This window comes from Xenopus laevis, chromosome 9_10S (assembly GCF_017654675.1).
Source record: "Xenopus laevis strain J_2021 chromosome 9_10S, Xenopus_laevis_v10.1, whole genome shotgun sequence".
NCBI classification, from domain to species: Eukaryota; Metazoa; Chordata; class Amphibia; order Anura; family Pipidae; genus Xenopus; species Xenopus laevis.
Genome location: NC_054388.1, coordinates 66,104,091 through 66,116,608, shown reverse-complemented (window position 1 = coordinate 66,116,608; position 12,518 = coordinate 66,104,091). Strand labels below are relative to the sequence as shown.

Here is a 12,518-nt window from a genome sequence, read left to right as displayed (position 1 = left end):
AGGGTAGAGATTATACCAGTGCTGTTACTAAGGCTTTAAATTATTTACTTTGACAAATCAGGGAGCTAGTGAAACATATCAGCCCATCAGCATGTTGCTGTTGCAGATCACCTGCATAAATAGCAAAGACCTCTTTGGTTATTATGGTTTACTAGAGGATACTAGTGAAAGACTTGCAACTTTTATTATAATACACTGAAAGGTTCTAGTTTTTTTCCATCTAGATAAAGATATGCATATTTAATATTGCTAGTGGGTAATTCTTTTTGTCAGGGTCTGACAATCCAATTGTATAGTGATAAGAACATATTAAAATAGGCTGCATTTTTTTTCTTTTGCTGGCCTTTCTCCTCTTACTTCATAAATAGCTTGGTGCATATCTGCTTCACTGCTTTCAACCTCTGCCTCTCGCTCTGTGATAATGAGGCCAGCTAATAGCCATTGGGCAGCGCATATACTAAAACACGTGCTCTAGATTATATGGCGTCTCAGTTCTGGGCACTTGTTGTCTGTGGGGAGATTGAATGCCCAGATGGAGATGTAATATTGTGGTCACTGATATTCACTGAGAATATTCTTTTACCATCCGTTTGTATAACACACCTATAACAACCTTTATAATATTATTCCCCCACCCAGGGGAAGGGGGAATGAGGGTGGGGTGGCTGTACCCCAACTGCCAAGATAGGTTCCAGTTCCATTTCTCCCAAGCCCTAAACTGGGCTGCCTACCTTCCCATGAGGACCCAAGCCTACCAGGCTACTTCCACTCACTATAAAAATAACCCCTTTCAACTTCCCCTGGGGGTCCTTATAAAGGTACCCTCCACCAACAAAACCCACCCATATACAGGGAGGGAGGGCGGGATGCTGCGTTCTGCTGCCTCCATGTTGCGGCACCGAATGGTGAGTATAACCACTGCACTGGCCCTTACCACAAGCCCAGGAACATTCCAGCCAATCAGGGCCCTGCAACAAAAAAGGGGAGCGGGGACTGGCACTACTCCTAGGCCACGTCAAGTCCCTGCTTCCCCTATACAGGTCATTGGGTCCCATTCTAAGGCCCATTCTAACAGGATTTAATACCATACTGTATATTTATAATGGTACTACAGTATATATATATATATATATATATATATATATATATATATATATATATATATATATATATATATATATATATATATTTAATCCTAGCTTTTTCAAGGGAGGTATGCAAGATGCATTCATACATGTTTCTTGTGTTTTTGAGTTTTGCTCTGCAAGTGTGGCTCAGAGCTAGAGCTGATCAGCTATGCATGTGAATTTTTCTTTAACAGTGAAGTCCTGCCACCCTCTGGGCAAAGACAGAGAAGCAGCTACATTCCTTGTGTATTTTAAATGATAGGGCTGGCTGTGGAGCCAAGGAATATAAATGGAATTCATGAGCAGTTCATAAGTAAAGGAAAATGAAGATTATAGGGTGGGTGCAGTATAATGCTCCCAATATCTGTTGCTGAATCGACACATCTGATAACACGCTATAATTATTTTTCATTTATGAACTGCTGGTATATTATATTGTGATTTAAAGCATAGCAGAGCTGTCTTGTCTAGGGGTGTGCAAATACGAGTGACAGCACTGGGTCTGCATTTATTGAGGCCGGACAGAGCAGCAGTTATTGGTAGGATAGCAGGAATATTAGAGCAAGGTTAAGAAAACTATTAACAGTAACACATTAAGGGTCTGTAACAACACACACAAAGTTATCTCCAGGCCCAGCAATTCATTTGAACCCCTCACATATTTAATTTCAAACATACTGCTGTTTAATCGTACCTGCTGCTAACCTGAAGTGGGTAGTGGGCCCTCAAATCTGTCTGATAATCTGCATACCATCAGTGCAGGTGGAACATTCTAAAGGCAAATACGTATCTGCGTATACTGTCATGGGAAAACATGTTTTTTTCAAAACACATCAGTTAATAGTTCTGCTCCAGCAGAATTCTACATTGAAATACATTTTTCAAAAGAGCAAACAGATTTTTGAAATCTGACATGGGGCTAGACATATTGTCAGTTTCCCAGCTGCCCCCAGTCCTTTGACTTGTGCTCTGATAAACTTTAGTCACTCTTTACTGCTGTACTGCAAGTTGGAATGATATCATCCCCTCCCTTTCTCCACCCAGCAGCCTAACAAAACAACAATTGTAATGTAACCTGATAGCAGCTCCCTAACACAAGATAACAGCTCCCTGATAAATCTAAAAACAACACTTAATGGTAAAAGCCAAGTCCCACTGAGACTGATTCAGTTACATTAAGTAGGATAAATAACAGCCTGCCAGAAAATAGTTCCATCCTAAAGTGCAGGCACAAGTCCCATGACTGGGGCAGCTGGGAAACTGACAATATGTCTAGCCCCATGTCAGATTTCAAAATTGAATATAAAAAAATATTTTTGCTCTTTTGAGAATTGGATTTCAGTGCAGAAGTCTGCTGGAGTAGCACTATTAACTGATGCGTTTTGAAAAAAACATGTTTTCCCATGACAATATCCCTTTAAGGTGGCCATAGATGCCCAAATTACAGTATATCATACAAAGTGAAGGGTGTATGGTGGGAGACAAGCTGACCTATATCTTCAGAAAAGAAAATTTTAATTGGGCAGCTTTGAAGGCACCCAAACATTGGCCACTGTTAGTGCTGAATCATCAGATACAGGTAGAATTCTATTGTTTCTACCTGTTTATCTAATGATTCAGCTCTAACACGTCTGTACTGAAAACAAACTATCTTTCCAGTGTAATGGTAATTGTTACATCTATGTCCATCTAAGGCAATATATTGCCCTGTCTTTATAAATGCCTTTATACTGAATAGATTTTGATTTGTCAAACTGACTATCTTACTGGCCATGGCTCATTAGCTCAAGCAGCTTTGGCAATTTCAGTCTTGCTGCCCAACCATCTCTGCCTTTATAGGCACTTTAGCCAGATTGTACTGCAATCCCATTAGACCACAATCATGGATAGTTCTCAAATTTGTTTATAAATGGCCAGCTGAGCTTAGTCCTATATACTGTATAGACAAACCACTTAGCAATTGGTTAAACTTAGAAGGTCAACACAGAAGCCCACAGCAATTGCCTTGACTTGCTTTTGGTCTGCAGCAAGGGCTCTTTCTAGATGCAAAGGAAATTGGGGCCTTGGTGCACGGGTGCTTGGTGAAGGGAAGCACGTGTGTTAGGGTCCAGTCTCCCCTTATAAGGGAGAGGGTGGCAGAAATACCTAAGCCCATTCATATTTTTATCTTATGGATACAAGCAACAAGAATTACATGGATGTATCTCCACTGGCTTTACCTTATCTTCATTACAATGTAATTCTCCTACCGCACACCTGTAGTTCACCAATCCTGCAAGCTGGTGGTGCGTTCCTTCCGTTGACGCTGATGAAGGGTGGGTGTTTCCCCCCCGAAATGTTGATGTTTGGTGGCTGAATAAAAGGGGACAATCCCCGACTGCACTAATCGGTGTGTGTGCGGATCCGTTTCTTTTACACGTTGTTTACCTTATCTTCCTCAGCTGCCAGTGGATGGACGGCCTCTGGAACTTTTTGGAGGTACAGTTTCCCATAAATAATGTCAGGATGTCTATAGGATCATCACTTTTTCTAACAATGGCATTTACTCACTGCTCAGTAAATAGACATTATTTTAATGCTATTGTCCCTGTCAAATAAAGAACAATGCCAGCTTTAGTCATAACTGTTTATAATGAAAAAGGACAATGCAATTACCTTGTTTTTGCTATAGATCCCGACTGCTGTTGTACCTGGATGAGTTTGGCCAGCTGTCTTTGTAATGCCATATCTTTGCTGAGCGCTTGTTTGATGAATGGATGCTCTAGAAGATGAATGACTGATGGCCTCTTTTCAAAATCTTTAATAAAACACCTATAAGGACATAATAAGAAAATGATATGGGCAGATGTTCTTTTGTATCTTCATTATCATGACAAGCTCACCCGCAAATCCACATTACTCTCTTCAATGCAGCATTATGGCCAATTAATGCAATTAGAACAGAAAAGTCTCAATTACACGTGTGCAACAATGATTCCAGATTATAAAGGAAACAAAATCTATTAGAGCCTTTATCTAATTGCTGAGAGATTTTTTTCAATACATTTTTTTAAATTGAACCTCACTGAATTTTTTTTAAATAATATATATTCCCACATTTACATATAAGCTTATTTACAGGTGGTGCAAATAATTTGGGTAAATAAGGGTGTGGCTGCACCTGCATGTGCCACATACACAATTCCCAGTGGCCTTGCTCCACCAGTATTCATTCATTTGGCAGTCATGTACATTATTTGTTTTTAAAAAGAATAACGAGCACAAGATAAATAATATGCAGCCGCACCAATATTCCCTATAACAAATACAGGTTATAGGTTTAGGGTAGGGCAAAGAGTGCATTTAAGCTGGGCCCATGGGCAGAACAGAATATACAGTATAATAAGATGGCTATATTGTATTGTGTACGTCATGGGTGTCCAAATTGCAGCCCTCCAAACAACAGGAGCATAGCACAAGCTACAATCACTGATTGAAGGCAAATCACCTTGCTGATTGAAGCTTGCACTGTTATCTTGTTGTTTGGTATATAAATTGCCCTTGCAATGGAGCTTGTATCATGCGCACAGTAGCCCTTGACAAAAAGGTAAAAAAAGAGAACTAGTTAGCTTATAGTGAGCAGAGTGCAATTTCCATGTTTTCCCCCAATAATGGCATACCTTCCAACATTTGAAAAATTTAAAGAGGCAGAAAAACATTAGCCGCTTTGAATTTTTTGACCAGACCCATTTTCTGGCCACACTCCCTCATTACCATGTCCATTTTACCAAATTTGGCAGGTTATAAAAGTTTGAACACATTTCTGGGAGTTTTAGGGCAATGTTTTATGTTACAACAGTTTTGCTATTGAAGCTGAAATTGCCCTTTAAAAGAGAACCCCCCTACTAAAAACTCCCCCTAAACTTTGAGGCATTGCCTCCCCCTCCCCTCTTACTCCCCGCAATATGCATATGTTTAAAAAAAAAAACCCTTTAAAAAAAAAACTGACCCTTAAATGCAGAGAAGCGCAGTGGAGCTTAGTATTTTCTTCGGGTCTCAACACCAGTTTGCGCATGTGCAGTTGAAGCTAATTCCTGTCTTAGCCCAAATGCGCATGATCACATAGGCTTTGTGTCGGCGAAGAGACCCGAATACTATACAAAGAGGGTAGAAACATAATTACATATGCAAGGGATTTCACTAATATGAGCGCTGATGATTCGCACTGTGTCAGCCATCTTGCTGTTAATATGATGTGATGATTACAATATTTATAGTATGCAGACATGAGAATAAACAGATTTGTTCAGTAACTGTATTTAAACCTTCCAGTTTCAGTTGCAGGAAAAAATGACACAGATGTTGATTTATACAGATGAGGTGGGATTCTCATTAAAGTATAATTTTGCATTTGAATGCAGGCACTGGCTCTGGAAAGCTAGAGAAAGTTTTATTGAGTAGTATTGCTTGTAGAATACATCCCTGATGTTGCTGGACTACAGCTCTCAACATGCCCTAACTATAATAATATGTTAAATTATACTGGGATTTGTACTCCAGTAACGACTGATTAAAGTGTGGTTGAGCAGTGTAGTACACTAGGGTTGTATGTATGCATATGCACTGAAGGAAGATTTCTGTGATCTTGTACATCTGCTGCAGAGAATAAGGCTGTCTAGAGAATGTCAAGCAGCATGATCCATAAAAATCTGTTTCTACAACCTGCTTATCTCTGCTCACAGGTGGTTAGATTCTCTACGTGGGACCTCTGGATCCCTCTCATTATATGTAACACAAAGGGAACCTCAAACACCTTACTGCTCTGTCTGCAGCCTGGCTGTCTTACCATTCATGGACATTTGTCAGTGTACATTCTTATATTGCTATGTATTGTTCTGTGTTGTTTATAGCTAAAATACATTATTCCCTTTGTATTGTGTAAGCTAGTTTCCCAAAGGAGAGACAATATAGATATTATTTTCTAGAAATAGCCAAGTAGGAAGACATCTCCCTATTGTATTTTCATTTTTTTCCCAGTTATGGGGGTCCCTTTCAGTTTAATAAGTGGACTAGCTATCAGTGTATGGGTTTATGTATCAGAGATGCCTAAGACGTGCACATATTGGGCAGCACACATGAGGCATGGTTGAAAGACATTTTTATGGTTACCCTAGTCTGGTATGGGACATTGTGTATCTCTGGCATATATATATATATATATATATATATATATATATATATATATATATATATAGTTCAATGTATATAATATATATATATACGTATATGCATATCAATATATATATATATATATATATATATATATATATATATATATATATATAGTAAGTACATATATTTTAAGTGCTATGATGTAAGCGAGACAGTAGGAAGGAGTTCCCTGCCCCATAGAGCTTACAGTCTAAGTGTGTGGGTGGCTAACATACAGGCAACAAGTGGTGGGCAAAAGTGCAAAAGGTTAAAGGGATTCTGTCATGATTTTATGGTGTAGTTTTTATTTCTAAATTACACTTTTTACACTGCAAATATTTCCCTTTCCTATATAAAATTGCATTCCTAACCCAGCAAGTGTATTTTTTTAGTTCTAATATTGGTGTGTAGGCAGAGATCTTAGGTCATTTTGCCTGGTCATGTGCTTTCAGAAAAAGCCAGCACTTCAGGATGGAACTGCTTTCTGACAGGCTATTGTTTTTCCTACTCAATGTAACTAAAGGTGTCGCAGTGGGACCTGGATTTTACTATTAAGTTCTGTTCTTATATATGCCAGGGAGCTGCTATCTGGTTACCTTCCCCTTATTCTGCTGATGGGCTGCTGGGGGGGGGGGTAAGGGAGGGGGGTGATAAAACTCCAACTTGCAGTGCAGCAGTAAAGAGTGACTGAAGTTTATCAGCACAAGTCACATGACTGGGGAAACTGACAATATGTCTAGCCCCATGTCAGATTTCACAAATAGATATAAAAAACAGTTTGCTTTTTTGAAAAACAGATTTTAGTGCAGAAGAATTAACTGATGCATTTTGGAAAACAAACTGTTTTCCCATTACAGTATCCCTTTAAGGCATTGTCCCTTAAGTGGCAGGACTAATGTTCTAGTGTTGCGAAAGCTAGAATCCGAGTTTTTCCTTAAAGTGACTGAGAAAGCCCTTCTTACGGAGGAATTCAGGGACGGAATTCTAGAGGTAAGGAGTAGCAAGAAAGAAAGATTTAAGATGAGAGGTGGCAGTGGAAGTGGATGGTGTGAAAAGAAGATGACTCTGACTGGAGCAGCGAAGACAACCAGGAACGTACAGCGAGTTAAGTGAAAGTATGCAGTGAGAAGTAGAGGTGTGAAGGGCTTGGAATGTTAGCAAAAGTTAACAGTTAGCAAATCTCTAGACATATTTGTCAGGCATCAAGCCTATATGTCATTAATAAGCAACATGCGCTGCACTGCTGCCACTTCAGTACCAAGACACTTCTTATTTTGCTATTTTATGTGCCCATGATGGTGTATGTTAGTAGTTTGGGACCTGAAGGCAAAAGAATTGATAGGTCACCACCTCCTCACTAATTATCAATTTAAGTTTTCCAACTTCCTGCACTTATGCTTCAATTCATGCTACACAATTTAAATAGGGCACATATGAGAGTTATAGCTATATACTATATTTGGCAGTAAATATAATTAATAAAAAAAAATATATTACAGGTATGGGACCTGCTATCCAGAATGCTCGGGACCTGGGGCTTTCCAGATAATGGATCTTTCTGTAATTTGGACCTTTATACCTTAAGTCTACCAGAAAATCATGTAAACATTCAATAAAATTATTCAACTGGTTTTGCTTCCAATACAGATTAATTATATCTTAGTTGTGATCAATTACAAGGTACCATTTTATTATTACATAGAAAAAGGAAATCATTTTTAAAATTCGGATTATTTGGTAATGTAATATGTAGGGGATAAGACAAGTCCTTCCCCTGTTTTTCTGTCTGTGACATCACCCAGTCCAATTACAGACTGGAGAGCTATCCAATTGGCTGGGCACCCCAGTACATCCCTGGGAGAGGAGAAGGACCTAGGGAAATGCCTGACTTTTGAGCGAAATGCATATGGTTACAGACAGAACTGATAAAGGGAGCCCTGCTGCAGCAGCCAGCAAGAACCACAGAGAGTCAGCAGCGAGAGTGAAAGTGCAGCATGTAATGTGAAAGAGCTGCAATACTACAGTCATATGAAAAAGTTTGGGAACCCCTCTTAATTCCTTGGAGTTTTGTTTATCATTGGCTGAGCTTTCAAAGTAGCAACTTAATTTTAATATTGTATAACATGCTTCATGGAAAGAGTAGTATTTCAGCAGTGCCTATGTTTATTGGTTTAACAGAAAATATGCAACATACATCATAACAAAATTAGACAGGTGCATAAATGTGGGCACCCCAACAGAGATATTACATCAATACTTAGTTGAGCCTCCTTTTGCAAATGTAACAGCCTCTAGACGCCTCCTATAGCCTTTGATAAGTGTCTGGATTCTGGATGGCGGCATTTTTGACCATTCGTCCATACAAAATCTCTCCAGAATATTGTACTTTTCCCTCTGTATAAATGCCTTTGTAGATTTAAAAGTGTGTTTAGGGTCATTGTCTTGTTGAAATATCCAACCCCTGCGTAACTTCAACTTTGTGATTGATGCTTGAACATTATCCTGAAGAATCTGTTGATATTGGGTTGAATTCGTCCGACCCTCGACTTTAACAAGGACTCCAGTCCCTGAACTAGCAACACAGCCCCACAGCATGATGGAACCTCCACCAAATTTGACAGTAGGTAGCAGGTGTTTTTCTTTGAATGCAGTGTTCTTCTTCCTCCATTCAAAGTGCATTTTGTTATGACCAAATAACTAAATTTTTGTCTCATCAGTCCAAAGCACTTTGTTCCAAAATGACTGTGGCTTGTCCAAATGAGCTTTTGCATACATCAAGCAACTCTGTTTGTGGCATGAGTGCAGAAAGGGCTTCTTTCTGCAACCATTCTCACAATCCTCCACATATGCTGCTCCTGTATTTTTCTTGGCCTGCCAGACCTGGGTTTTACAGTAACTGTGCCTGTGGCCTTCCATTTCCTGATTACATTCCTTACAGTTGAACCTGACAGTTTAAACCTCTGAGGACCTGAGGAAGTGCTGAGCAATATGGCAGGAAACGCGTAAGTCCAGTACACCCACTACACAAGAATTTTTACCACTGTGTGTGTGTTTCAATAAAGCCTTTAAAAAGTGAAGGACTGTGTCCCTGCATGGATTACCAGTACAGCACCCAGTAATGCGGGAGTTTATACTGTCCATAACATAAGCCATGCTCACTAACCAGAAAAAAAGACAATTAACTGTGTAACTACTATTTTTCAAATCAATATAAAAATGTCTACATCAGGGAGCTTGTTGGTAGTCCAAAGATTAACGGCTCTCCAAATTGTGTCCGTTCTATTACACTTTTCTGTGCTGAAAAATAAATTCCCAGGATTCATTAGTAGCACTACATTAAACATAGGTCTTAGACATTCGCAGCTGTCTCAGTGGCAGGCGGCGAAGCACCGTTCTTGTTCCGCCACAATTACAGCCTATGATGAAGCATTCATTACTCAGTATAAAGAGCAGGCTCCTTCATGCGCAGGAGGCTCAGGATACAAATTAGAGGCTGCATGCACTCGGGCGATAACATTGTGGGAATTACTCTGTCTCCACAATGGAAAAATCTGCATTAGAACCAGTAAATCAGCCTAAATCCAATTGGAAGCCAAGTAAGAGGGAAATATATTTAGTACAGATAAAGAGAAAATACTTAGGAAAGATAATAAGCCATATGGCTGAAATTATAAACGCACATTGGTTGCAAGTAGTGTCACTTCTGCTTTCAATGGATTGCCAACATTTGCTGTAAATCTATCCAAATACTTTTTGGTAATGGGCACCACATTGTCCATCTCTAGAGTGAGTTATCAGCCCTTGAGTGTTATGATATGAAGGGTAATGAAACGTAGGCTAGAAATAAAGGCTGACGTATCATCAATATGAAATGTTACAGAGCTGTGCTAGGGAGAGGGTGTTTAAAATCACTTTTAATATCATATAGATTCACCAATTCTAAGCAGCCAATCATTGTTCTTTAAGGTTTTGGTTTATTAGCCTTCCTATACTGCCTCTTTCGTGCCTGTGTATGAAAATACCATGTGGTTGTCAGGGTCACTCACCCTGGCAAACAAACAACAGACAAAATGTAAGAGATTTTTCTAATGTAAACCTCCTAAACTATACTCCGATATCTCCAGAATGGTCCACTCTAGGTCTCACAACATGCCTCCCATCCAAATTAACTAAAGGTAGTAAAATGCTTCTAATTATATCAGCGGCGGCAAAAAAAAAAACTATTCTCCAGGACTGGCTCAAACCACAACCTCCATCCATTTAATATAGACTGGATAGAAGCCTCAATGCAGAAAGAAACAAGGGTTAAAAAATTCTTTGACACATGGGAGAGCTATATTACTACACTACCAAATGAAAAACAACACGCATTGGCACAGTGCTTCCAAGGAACTTCGTGGTACACAAAGAGAACAATTCTTCAAGATCCCCCCAATAGTATTACAATAGTTCATACTAAGTATTACTGAGGAAGGAAAAGGTTCTAGACATATATAATGCATATTATATGAAACAACATATTTCTCCACAGTAGATATGTATTACCTTCTCCATTTTAAATGCTTGTAATAAATAAACTGTACATCAATAAGACGTATGCATTATCACAACTAAGTACAGAGATTAACCAAAGCGAACTGTAAAAAAAAACGAGAAAAAATTCTAATTTCATGATATGTATTACTGTCCGTTCATCAATAAAAAAGATGTTTAAAAAAAAAAACAGACAAAATGTGAGGCTGTAACTTTAATAATATAGTTGTTTTTTTACTGTTTATCTCTTAATTCAGCCTCTGACGGGGCCTTCTCTCCATTTTTTCAGCTTGAATAGCTGCCCCCATGACCACAAAGCAGCTTAGTTATATAAAACATAGTAGTCATTCTGAATCAAACACAGGACTTTTACCAGTGCATTATCTTTTAATTACTTTAATACACTTTCAGTTTTTGGTGTTCCTTTAACATGTTACAATCCTTTTCATGTAATTTGGTCAAAAAGATATTCCTTGTTCTTTACGTTCAAGCCTGGTTGAAGTTACACCTCTACTTAGGGTTGCCACCTGGCCGGTATTTTACCGGCCTGGCCGGTAAAAATGACGGTTGATCCCAATGTTATTAATAGGGAAAAAATTAAATACATAGGAAGGCCGTTATTTTTTACCAGAAAAGGTGGCAACCCTACTTCTACTCCTACCAAGCTGCCAGTATAAACAATGGTTGGTGCTACCTTGAGAATCAGCCTTTGTGCAGTCTCTGAAACCACCTTGTAAATGTAAAAGGGCTTAAATGCACTGGGTTACTGGTCAAGCACACTCAGTTATTGGTAAAGCAGTTTATCAGAAGCAATGTAGCTAGCAGTTACAGAACCATTGCATCAAAGTGCAGCAAAGCACATGTAATCACAATCTCTTAAGTGCAAACAGGTTATGGGATAATGGGAATCCCTTAAAGGAAATTTACAGTGCCGTTCTTCTGTGACGTAAGCCAGCCATAAATAAAATAGCTCATTGTGTTTTTCTTTCAGGCAACATTGACATTACACATCCTTTTTGAAATACACCCATAGGCAGCTGAACTGGCCAAACATATTTACTGTCTGCTCCCAGCACCGAATGATAAATAACATACATCACACTCGTCTTCAGAGATAATGAGATGATTGATTTAATGTACGCTGTAGTGGTCAATTGTCACCTGCATTATAGATATTCTGTTGTGAAGAAAGCATTTATATCGATATTGATCTCGCCCTCCAGAGGAATATTTAGAAGCCACTAATCTTCTAACTATATATAAATGTAGAAAGATTCCTTTTAAATAAATGGACATCGAAGAGTTTTTGTATGTGGCCTCATTGGAAAGGAATTACACTTGAAAGGTGACAAATGTAATTTACTGCACATGCAAAGCAGCGGCTAATCTAGACATACAAAGCAATACAAAAAGGAATGAGTATTGAAAAATTGGTTTACTGCCCTATTCCAAGAAATAAACTGTATAAACAAAAACTAACAAGAACAGCGAAGATTCTAGGCAGATGTTTTACTTTTACCTGATAATTTTATACTATCTAATAATCCCTTCATTTGCAATGGAGTATAATAACCTGCTTTATAGAAACATAGCCTCTCCCCCTTTTTTCTTGCTAACTCTTAATTCACTCATGAAGGGTCATTTTTGTGCAAAGTCAATATCAAATGC

The 12,518-nt window shown here is 38.7% G+C and overlaps 1 pseudogene; it reads right to left on the bottom strand.

The window, feature by feature from the left end:
- Positions 1 to 12,518, bottom strand: part of LOC108702268 — an 83,610-nt pseudogene that overhangs the window by 36,525 nt on the left and 34,567 nt on the right.